The sequence below is a fragment of the Erpetoichthys calabaricus genome, chromosome 11 (genome assembly GCF_900747795.2).
Source record: "Erpetoichthys calabaricus chromosome 11, fErpCal1.3, whole genome shotgun sequence".
In the NCBI taxonomy this organism is placed as follows: Eukaryota; Metazoa; Chordata; class Cladistia; order Polypteriformes; family Polypteridae; genus Erpetoichthys; species Erpetoichthys calabaricus.
Window position 1 is genome coordinate 123858791 of NC_041404.2, and position 12459 is coordinate 123871249.

The window sequence follows — 12459 nt, forward strand, 5'->3', positions numbered from 1 at the left end:
ATAATCTGTCTCAATGTGAGCTTTTCATAAAATGTATATCTTTATACATATGATCTAGTACATGATTAAAGATGCTGCCCTATTGTTTCGCTGCTGATTATATATATTGATGACATATTTCAAGTAATTTCAATTGACAAACTCACTCTGAGCAAGTCAATCAGTATGTCAAAAGTCATGCTACCAATATACTGTATATTGTATCTTAGAATGGAGTTTATAACATAAAGGTGCTACACAAAATAAAATGAATATATACAGGTATTCGTTTATTATTGGCCGTACATTGGTAAGCAAAATGTGAGATAAAATAAATTATAAATATTTTAATGCATTTTTAAACTAACCTGGTTATGTCTTTTGTATGATGGTAGGTGGAAGTATCTTCTCTCATGTATTGTTGTAGATTAATTCCAACTTCTTCTGTCCAGAGGACATTGTTTCAGGAGTTCTGTTCTACACCCTGATGATCTCTATCAAGTATTATGTATGTTCACTTTTTAGAACAGGTTATTCTTTGTTCTATATCTCCCATACTGACGAGAGTTGTCCAAGCTCTTTGTAACAGATGATTCATGTACCTTGACAATGACTGTATAAAGAAATGCTTTTAGATCCCCTGATGTTAACTGGACATTCTTGAAGACTTTCTTGAACATTTTCTCCAAGCACATACAGAGCCAAATGCAAATTAAGAGAATCGTATTGTAAACCATGATGATGGGAGCTTTATGGTTTGTGGCTGAGTTGCTGCTGCAGGGTCTTTGTGACTTGGTATCATGGAGTCTTCGATGAACTATAAAAATACAAGATAACAGTTGAGCAACGCGAAAAGATACCAAAAAAATAAGAGATTAAACCAAAAATGGGTCTTACAATGGGACTTTACAGCAAATCTACAACAAAATTACTCAAAAAGAACAAAAGGAGACTTTTGCAATGACTAAGTCAAAAACCTGAACTCTGTCTAAACTAAACTCTGTTGAAGCATTGTAGGTGGACTTAATGGGCCATACATGCAATAAAACATCCAAACGCAGAAGTAATTCTGTGTGAATGTAAGCTACATGTTGGCACTTACAAGAAGTATCAAGTAATTTCTGTAAAAGGAGGCAACAGCCAGTACTAGGGTGCCTGTACTTATGTTTTTGTAAATATCATTTATGATTATTTTCTATTTTGTTATATTATCAAAGAGAAATCCTTACAATATAATTTGCTAGACCAGGTCATCTTAAGTAATCTGTTTTGAGTATTGAAAATTTCCTTATATTCAATTATGGCTAAATATACAACACTTTACAGGACTGAACTAGTAATGTAACTATGCTTCCTAAAACATTGCACATGCAATGAGGTCTTCCTCTCCTCCATCACATTCATAATTAATTGAAGTGCAGTGAATAACAAAATGTGTTAGCCCAAGCACCATTGAAATCTCTGTTCTTCACCATAGCTTGCATATTCCACATTCAGGCATCCAAGCAGCAGCAGGGCATCTGTGCCCCCTGCTGAAATGTCAGAGGCAATTGCACAACAGTGGTTTGACTTGTCTAAAAAAATCACCATGTCAGAAAACACATAGTAACCAATCAGTTGTCTTACATTATTCTATGTATAGAAAGTCTCAAAGTGAAGCCTATACAGCTATCATTTCGAAATGAACATGAAAAGGGGCCAAGTATCAAAATATCTGTGCACATATGAGCCTGCCATCACAGGTATTTAAACTCAATTTTACCAAATGGAATTGTTCACCCACTTTCCTAGCACTTGGTCACTACAAAACGCTCCTTTTCACACCTTTCATGTACACCTCTCTTAACCCTTGCTTCTTCCTCCAACTGGCAGACTCAATTTGACCAAATGAGCCCTCTCTGCTCGAGGATATGATTCTGCAAACTAACCCACAAATAAAGTGAATTCATTTGCGGTTAAGAGATGTAGAAGAGAATGAAAGCTACTGGACAAAGAAGAAGGGAGGCAAACAAATGTTCTGCTTGGAGAGGCAAAGAGAGCAGAGAAATCAGATAGGCAAAGAAAAATGGCAGTATAGGAGGTGAAAGAATAGAGACCATATCGACAGAGCAGGCTACTGTATGTGATCCTTTACATTACAAAGCCATACTGATACCAGTTCAAGTAGCCATATTATGGATGTGTTCATTCCCATCAACCAAACTCTTAAATGAGCTAAATAAAATGTCTCCAGTAAAGGACAAAACTTGTGTATTTGAGTCCACTGCTTCACCCTGCCCTAACACAAGACACAAAGCATATTTATTTAGCAATTACTTAAAACACAACTGCAAGATCACTTGGAAATAACCTGACTTTATCTGCATATGAAAAAGTCAGCATCTACCAAGAACTCATTAGGGACAATACAATTATATTGGCCTTCATTCTCCCCAGGGCTGGTTCCTGTCTTGTGCTCCAATGAGGTAGAAAAAACAGGTTTGGGAATGTTAAGTGATAAATATATCAACATAATTATAAGTTTATTATTAAATTACAGTTCATAGAGAAAATAATTTAAAATTATCACTTGGCTGTTTCCTGTTTCCACATTTGCTCCTCTCTTTCCAGCATGCCCCTATGTGTTTTTGACATAAAATCTGTTTATGCAAAACCTGCTTCCTTCTTCTCACTTCTGCACTTTTACATGCTTTACTTTTCTATTTACTGCACCTTCTCTCTACACTAATCCAACTACATTCCACAATTGCCTACAGTGGGTGACAAACATACAATAGAATAATAATAGATATATAAATGACAACACAATGAAACACATTTTAGCTGGTTTTAACTTGCTCAAGTGACATATTTCCTTTCACGCTTCATATAATCATTTTTCAAATTAGCCAGCACAGAATCTGGATTGTCACAAGGCATAGTTCAGTAAATTAAAGATGAATTTTAAACATACTGAAGTTACAAAGTAAACCTTTTAGTGCTATTCTGCAGCAGATTTTATAGACAATGTTTACCAAAATATTCTCAAACCAACTTAATCCCATTGAGAGTTGAGGGAAGGCAAAGCCTGTCCTGGTTCACTGGGTGTCAGTCAAGCCTGGATGGGTTGTCAGTCAAACACAGGGCTCACTCACATACACACTCCACATGGACAAAATTCAGAGTTTAAAATTAACTTAACATAAAAGTCTTTAAGAATGTGGGAAAAAACAGAAAATTCAAAGTTTAAAATTAACTTAACATAAAAGTCTTTAAGGATGTGGGAAAAAACAGAGTACTCCATGAAAGCTGCAGCAAGAAGGTTATTTTGTGCCAAAACAATCTGTGAAATTTATTTCAAAGCCATGCAATTCAGCTGAAAAGAGATACACTGGCAGAGAGATAGACAAATGACAACTGGAAAGCACAGGCTAGAGATATGGCCAGAAAACATGTGAAGGACACACAAGAAGGCTATTTTAAAAGTGCTGATATCTGCTTGACCAATATGGTTAAAAAACACAGTCTGCCACAAATGATGAGAATAGGTGAAGGTATTATTTGGGTTCAGTCCAGAAATTAACAGCCCGTCCCTGTATTTGACAAGAATTCTATGAATGTATAAATATGTGAGTGGTTATAATGACGAGGATCCAGCAGCCAGTCAGAAGCACCCATATGCCACCGAACATGGACATACAGTTAACAGAGTATCCCCACCTGAAGAACAGGCTGTGATGGTTGTATTGTACCTTGGCTTCTCTCCAGCCTGAATATGTAAGCATACATGATTATACATTGTATTACGGGAATGGAAGTTATCATTGAAAGCAAGTTAAATACATATATCTCTTTTCATACCATATTTCTCTCCTGTAATTTTTTTCACCATGGTTACAAGAGGGATGGCATTGGCTCTAGTCTGTTCTGCATCAAGAAACACATGCCAGGGAGAAAGAGCACCCCCTGCTGGATGCAAAAGCCCTCAAAGACATAGGGAGAACATGCAAATTCCAAACAGTTATTGGTGCAAGATACATACCCGGAATCCAAGAAACAGCAACGCTAATTACTGCTCCACTGTATCACTCAACCGTATATATAAATAACACATTGTAAGGTTTCTAAACTCTTTTAGGACTCCCCACAATGGGATGACACACCGAAGAGCGTCCCAAAGCACAATCGCTGCGTCTGTGGAAGACAGCCTATCAGTTGCATTATAACATTGTAAATGCAGGGAACAGTATTACTTTGCCACAACCCTACCTGATTATGTGTCTGTGTATAGGACAGTGGTAGATCCTGCTACAATCAATAACCATGCTGTTCCTGTTTTCAAGCTGAATAAAGCTGGTTTTGCTAAAGTACTGAGCCTCAGCCTCATGTTTTGGGGCACAAGACAGGGACTCACACATCACAACATAATGGCTTTATTATGAACACCTTAGAGTTTATCCCATTACCTTATAGCTTGTACTTTCATTTAGTCTCACTGCATGCACTCTCTTTGTCTTTCTCAATACAAAATAAAGGAGGAGCACCTAGCTGATTAACAAATTCATTCCTGAGTAAAATCACTTTCCACTTCATTATTTCTGCTCCTCCGCTCTCATTACAAAGACAAAGTTTCACAAATGTGCTGCAGCACATCACACATACATACAAAAAAAAAACAAAAACACACTGCTGTGTGGACAACATTAAATTGAGAAGAACATTTCCTCAGTTGGGTCAGCACCAGAGCTCCAGAGTCATCCCAGGTGGAGTTTGTATGTCCCTTCTACATTTACTTTAGTTTTCTTCCCGTATTCCTATTAGATTAATTACTGACTCCAAATTGTATGGGTGTACGCCCTTCAGTAGTTTGGTATCTTGTCCAGGGTTAGTTCCAGCATAATGCATTATGGAACAGACTGCTTACTTGTGACTGGATAACCAGGATAAGGAAATAATGCATTGACGGATGGATTTCGCTTTTGGCTTCCTTTGCAACCCTTGGTCTCCCATTGATTTGACCTTGATCTGGTATTAAACAATGATGTACATACAAGGTTAGTTGTGTAGAAACCCAACAGCATACATGTGTCTCTGCTGACACACAGAATATCTAAACGCAGTGGTACAGAGGTTTTCACAATATCCATCTGAAGGATTTTCTCCAATTTTCCTTTCACATCCCAAAAGCATGCATGTTAGGTTGACTGTCCCACAATAAAGTGCCCTCCCTGGCAGGACTGGCAAGGTTCCTGTCCTGTGCCTTAGTGCTACTGAGAACAATTTCATCTTTCAGCACGGATACACAAAAACATATAAGGTAAGAAAAAAAGTATTTGTTCTCTACTTCTCTTTTTAGCTTCTTGTGTTAGTATACCATGTCAGTACTATATTTGTATTTACTAATCCAATGTATTTAATTTTTTTTAATCAGCATATCTCAACTTACAAAACCTATGTGTAAGGCTTGGAGTAACTTAAATTGTTTTTTTAATATAGTATAGGGAAGATCCATCCATCCATCCATTGTCTCCAGGAATTTCCTGGTTGTTCAACAGTTATATGTTTTGACATTTTTCAGGTGAGGAAGACAGAATGGAAATGTATTACATGTTATTTAGCACATGCAAGTAATAATTTTACTACTGTAGTCTGTATATGTGACAAAACTGAATCTATGAGCCTATAAACCTACTGTTTTGATTCAAGGCATTTTCATACTCTGGTGTGCTATCCCCGAAAGTCCAGTTTGTTTAAGTAGATGTGAACTTTCCAATTGCACTCAGGCGCAGACCAAAACAACTGGACCAAGACCCGTTGCAATGAATGACCTCAGTGTGGTAACAAGCAGAGGCTGGAGCGGTTCGTATTATTAATGTGATCCGACACAGGACGCATGTAGCGCATGAAATACTGAGCATTATGGGAGAAAGTGTGCATGTGCGGCAAACACTGAGTATTAAAATAACAAAAAGACAAAGACAAATATGCACAAAGGAACCAATTGCACACAATTCACAACAAACTACTTGGACAGTTACATGTCAATCCGACCAAGCCAGCACCTGATTAGGCACCTGATTCATGCCACTTGCACGCTCAATCGTACAGCTCTTGAAAAAAACACAGAAAATGTGCAAATTCACTTGTGATTGAGTCGATCAAAACACATACAGGGGTTGCGAGAAACTAACTGCAGTGCCCTGTGAGACCCACGATCAAACCCCCCAATCTTACACCACAAAAGTGATGCATGCAGGTGGGACAGCCTCTCAAGGGTGATCACTTTTCTTACACGATACGGACAAGGCACAGTAAGAGTTATACGAGTAAAGACAGTAGACATGTGATGTGAGATAACCTAAAATGATGTTATGGTCAAATGGTGGCTACTGGGAAGTAAATGCACAACTTTATAGAGTAAAATAAAACTCAACTGACATGTCTACTACCATAAAACTGACGCATAGCTTGTCTTCTTTATTACATTTGCTTACTGAGACATGTCTTTTTCGAATCGTGCGTAGTAACAAAAACTTCTCAAATACTTTTCTAGTTATTCGATAATAGACATTCTGCTCATAGGCCTGTGCTTAGTAAATGAAAATGAAAATAATTAATAATGTAAAATACAGACATGCTCTTCTTTGGGTTATACTGTAACCACTGTAGACCAACACTAAGATCAACCTTTCTGACTATTACATGTGAAATCTCAGATTTTTAAATGATTAAATCATTTTTTCAGTGAGGTTGGAATTTTGTGGGCCTCATGGCCATGAAATATATTTATTATTGAACAGACTGTCACATAGGTTGTCTTCAAATAGCCAAAGTAGCTTTTCATGCATAAAGTTATTTTTTCAAACCATATTGAAAGATATTCGCATTTTATTAAAACTTTTTTTGAGTAATGTGTACAGAGCTCAGAATGTGTAAATGGACAGTCTACTTTAGAAATACAGTGAACTGAATTTATGCTGCAGGACATTTTAATAGCCACATTTCATTTTGAATCTAATATATGCTGGCTTTGTAAATATGGTACTGGAGCTACAATTTTTGTTTTTTTATGTGAACGTACTGGTTTCCTTCCACAATCCAAACACATCCTGTCAGATTAACTGGGTGTGACTGAGTGACGGAGGCTGTGTACTTTAATGCCTTCTGTACAAGACTGCTAAAGGCATGCCCACACATTTACAATTTCTTACTAAAAAAATCAAAATATATGTACCACAAAGAGAAAATAAATGCATTGTCGTGCATCCATTATTTACCAGAGAATTAATAATTCATTTGATTTTAAGTGCATTTTGATTCCATTTGGTCTTTCTTAATGAGATTTTCAAGTGTTTACGGTTCATTCCAAGCAAACCTGGAAAGGTATTGATTGATATATTGAACCTTGATTAGGTGCTGGCTCTTGTGATACTCAAGCAGATTAGGGGGTTACAAAATGGATGGACTTATTTGATGTTAAACGAACACTCCATCCAAAAAATGTTATTTTTTATGTGTTATTTACCCCATGTGTTTCGTGGTGAAGACTGAGAAAAATTTGGAATCACATATTTTCAAGGAGAATGGAGATAAAAAGTTTATGATATAAAACAAGCCAATGGTGACCCATGCTGTACAAGGGCAAATGCTGAAAAAATCATCCATGGAAAAGAAAGAAAAACTTGCATTACTTGTTTTGAATAATTCACATGTCAATTATCCAGTTATATGCTCACAACATGCAAGAAACATGCATTTTTTTGCTAAAACTGTTAGGCATTTATGGAAAAAATCATGCTTTTAATAAACAGGAAGCACATTCATTTGGAATTGAGCTTTTGAATTGAAAATTCACCTCCCCCTCATTCACTTGTCAAGAGTCCTGCCTTCACGTCAAAAGCTCAGTCCCATGTGAATGCATTTCCTGTTTATGATATACGCTTGTGCAATGGCAGATCACTTCTTGTTGCCGCAGAGGAACAAACAAACTAGTACTAGAATAAAACAGTTCAGCAAACTCAGTTATTCATCTATACAAAGGTAAACTGCTTACAGACTGGCTGCACATGTGGTTAATGCTTAAACTGTGCACATTGCTAATGACATTTTGCTTTAGAAAAACATGGAATAATAAAGAGATTTGTCTTGTTATTTTGAGAGTGATAAGGTGACTTGTTTGCAGCTGGGGGCGGGGGATCTTAAGTTTGTCTTGTCCTTACTGGAAGGGGGTTAGGAGATTTGTGACAAAATGTGATGAGGGGCCATTTTTGTGCCAAAATAGTTTGTGGATGACACCTTCACTTTGACCTGGGTGTTAACTTTTACATTGCAGCTCTTCTCTTTAGCATCCTCTACAAATTTTACTGAGGAAATTACTCTTCTGTATGTACCACACATACTAAGTCAGGCCCTAATGTATTTTTATCTCCTGTATCAGTGCATGCTACCAACTTCTCCTCCCCTCTTACGTTGTCAGCCACTCTGATGTACACTAAGTTCTCTGTGTTGAAAGTTGTTAGCTTTCACACTTGCATTTCCACATTTTAAACACACTGTATGTTTCCTTCTTTTAAATTTAAGTGAATGACTCACACATTTAGAAAATGTCTCGTTTGAACCTGGATGTTGCAGAGAGGGTGGAGCATTTATTGGCATGGCAGAGGTTAAGCCCATTGCATGACGCTCACAACCACACATGTTAAAATGTCTCTGACTTGATTTTAACATAGTGTTCTTTCAAATAAACTCAAATGTAGTTATTTTAAGCACCTATCACATCCAGCTTATTCAGATAAGAATTCCATCCGTCCATTATCCACCACGCTATATCCTAACTACAGGGTCACGGGGTTCTGCTGGTGCCAATCCCAGCCAACACAGGGCGCAAGGCAGGAAACAAACCCCGGGCAGGGCGCCAGCCCACCGCAGCACACACACACACACCCACACACACCAAGCACACACTAGGGACAATTTAGAATCGTCAATGCACCTAACCTGCATGTCTTTGGACTGGGGGAGGAAACCGGAGCACCCGGAGGAAACCCACACAGACACGGGGAGAACATGCCGCCCAGATAAGAATTCCATGTCACAGTATTGTCCAGAGAACACTATACATCATTTAAAAAGTAAATATTTCACGTTTCCTGCTTCTCCAAAATCTAAATAAATTCATTCTGAATTTTTAAACTGTATATTCTCTTCTAAAGAACTTTTAATACAGCAGTTAGGTTTTGACTGGAATAACTGTGAATACTGTAATGTCCTGGAAATAACTGATCATTTATTTTTTTTAGTACTTATTCCAACAAGATCTGGGATGATTTGCATAAATGGTTATACCAAAAAAAAAAATCTTACCTTGACAGTTTCTCTACAGAGTACATTACTTTTGATTTTATGCTAGAAAACAAACAAGATGTCCATTTAGTTAATGTTCTTAACATTTTAGGTAAAAATGTTAATTATAAATGTAAGAATTCTAAAATTACTCCTTCTTTTTCCATTGTTCTAAATAACTTGAAGAATTATTTTTTGTCCCCTCCTTTAACCGTCACCTTATCGTGGTGGAGGGGTTTGCGTGTCCCAATGATCCTAGGAGCTCTGTTGTCCGGGGCTTTATGCCCCTGGTAGGGCCACCCAAGGCAAACTGGTCCTAGGTGAGGGATGAGACAAAGAGCGGTTAAACAAACCTCCTATGAAGAAAAACCATTTTGGACGGCGTTTTCCCTTGCCCGGACGCGGGTCACCGGGGCCCCACTCTGGAGCCAGGCCTGGAGGTGGGGCTCGATGGCGAGCGCCTGGTGGCCGGGCCTGCACCCATGGGGCTCGGCCGGGCACAGCCCGAAGAGGCAACGTGGGTCCCCCTTCCCATGGGCTCACCACCTATGGGAGGGGCCAAGGAGGTCGGGTGCAGTGTGAGTTGGGTGGTGGCCGAAGGCGGGGACCTTGGCGGTCCGATCCTCGGCTACAGAAACTGGCTCTTGGGACGTGGAATGTCACCTCTCTGAAGGGGAAGGAGCCTGAGCTAGTGCGCGAAGTTGAGAGGTTCCGGCTAGATATAGTCGGGCTCACCTCGACGCACAGCTTGGACTCTGGAACCAATCTCCTTGAGAGGGGCTGGACTCTCTACCACTCTGGAGTTGCCCCCGGTGAGAGGCGCCGAGCAGGTGTGGGTATACTTATTGCCCCCCAACTTGGAGCCTGTTCATTGGGGTTTACCCCGGTGGACGAGAGGGTAGCCTCCCTTCGCCTTCGGGTGGGGGGACGGGTCCTAACTGTTGTTTGTGCGTATGCACCGAACAGCAGTTCGGAGTACCCACCCTTTTTGGAGTCCCTGGAGGGGGTGCTAGAGGGCATACCTTCTGGGGACTCCCTCGTTCTGCTGGGAGACTTCAATGCTCACGTGGGCAATGACAGTGAGACCTGGAAGGGCGTGATTGGGAGGAATGGCCCCCCTGATCTGAACCCGAGCGGTGTTTTGTTATTGGACTTCTGTGCTCGTCACGGATTGTCCATAACGAACACCATGTTCAAGCATAGGGGTGTTCATATGTGCACTTGGCACCAGGACACCCTAGGCCTCAGTTCGATGATCGACTTTGTGGTCGTGTCGTCGGACTTGCGGCCACATGTCTTGGACACTCGGGTGAAGAGAGGGGCGGAGCTGTCAACTGATCACCACCTGGTGGTGAGTTGGCTTCGATGGTGGGGGAGGATGCCGGTCAGGCGTGGTAGGCCCAAACGTGTTGTGAGGGTCTGCTGGGAACGTCTGGCAGAGCCCCCTGTCAGAAGTAGCTTCAACTCCCACCTCCGGCAGAACTTCGACCACATCCCGAGGGAGGTGGGGGACATTGAGTCCGAATGGGCCATGTTCCGTGCCTCTATTGTTGAGGCAGCTGACCGGAGCTGTGGCCGTAAGGTGGTCGGTGCCTGTCGTGGCGGCAATCCCCGAACCCGCTGGTGGACACCGGCGGTGAAGGATGCCGTCAAGCTGAAGAAGGAGTCCTACAGGACCCTTTTGTCCTGTGGGACCCCGGAAGCAGCTGATAGGTACCGGCAGGCCAAGCGGAATGCGGCTTTGGTGGTTGCTGAGGCAAAAACTCGGGCGTGGGAGGAGTTTGGGGAGGCCATGGAGAATGACTTTCGGACGGCTTCGAGGAGATTCTGGTCCACCATCCGGCGTCTCAGGAAGGGGAAGCAGTGCAGTGTCAACACTGTATATGGTGGGGATGGTGCGCTGCTGACCTCGACTTGGGACGTTGTGGGTCGGTGGGGGGAAAACTTTGAAGACCTCCTCAATCCCATTAACATGCCTTCCAATGAGGAAGCAGAGCCTGGGGACTCAGAGGTGGGCTCCCCCATCTCTGGGACTGAGGTCACCGAGGTGGTCAAAAAACTCCTTGGTGGCAGGGCCCCGGGGGTGGATGAGATACGCCCGGAGTTCCTCAAGGCTCTGGATGTTGTAGGACTGTCTTGGCTGACACGCCTCTGCAACATCGCATGGACATCAGGGACAGTGCCTCTGGATTGGCAGACCGGGGTGGTGGTCCCCCTCTTTAAGAAGGGGGATCGGAGGGTGTGTTCCAACTACAGAGGGATCACACTCCTCAGCCTCCCTGGAAAAGTCTATTCAGGGGTCCTGGAGAGGAGGGTCCGTCGGATAGTCGAGCCTCGGATTCAGGAGGAACAGTGTGGTTTTCGTCCTGGTCGCGGAACAGTGGACCAGCTCTACACCCTTAGCAGGGTCCTGGAGGGTGCATGGGAGTTTGCCCAACCAGTCTACATGTGTTTTGTGGACTTAGAAAAGGCATTCGACCGTGTCCCTCGGGGAATCCTGTGGGGGGTACTCCAAGAGTATGGGGTACCGGCCCCCCTGATAAGGGCTGTTCAGTCCCTGTACGATCAGTGCCAGAGCTTGGTCCGCATTGCCGGCAGTAAGTCGAACCCGTTTCCAGTGAGAGTTGGACTCCGCCAGGGCTGCCCTTTGTCACCGATTCTGTTCATAACTTTTATGGACAGAATTTCTAGGCGCAGCCAGGGTGTTGAGGGGGTCCGGTTTGGTGGGCTCAGGATTGGGTCACTGCTTTTTGCAGATGATGTTGTCCTGTTTGCTTCATCAGGCCGTGATCTTCAGCTCTCTCTGGATCGGTTCGCAGCCGAGTGTGAAGCGGCTGGGATGAGAATCAGCACCTCCAAATCCGAGACCATGGTCCTCAACCGGAAAAGGGTGGAGTGCCCTCTCAGGGTTGGTAGCGAGATCCTGCCCCAAGTGGAGGAGTTCAAGTATCTCGGGGTCTTGTTTACGAGTGAGGGAAGAATGGAGCGTGAGATCGACAGGCGGATCGGTGCGGCATCCGCAGTAATGCGGGCGTTGCATCGGTCTGTCGTGGTGAAAAAGGAGCTGAGCCGCAAGGCGAAGCTCTCAATTTACCAGTCGATCTATGTTCCTACCCTCACCTATGGTCATGAGCTATGGGTAGTGACCGAAAGAACGAG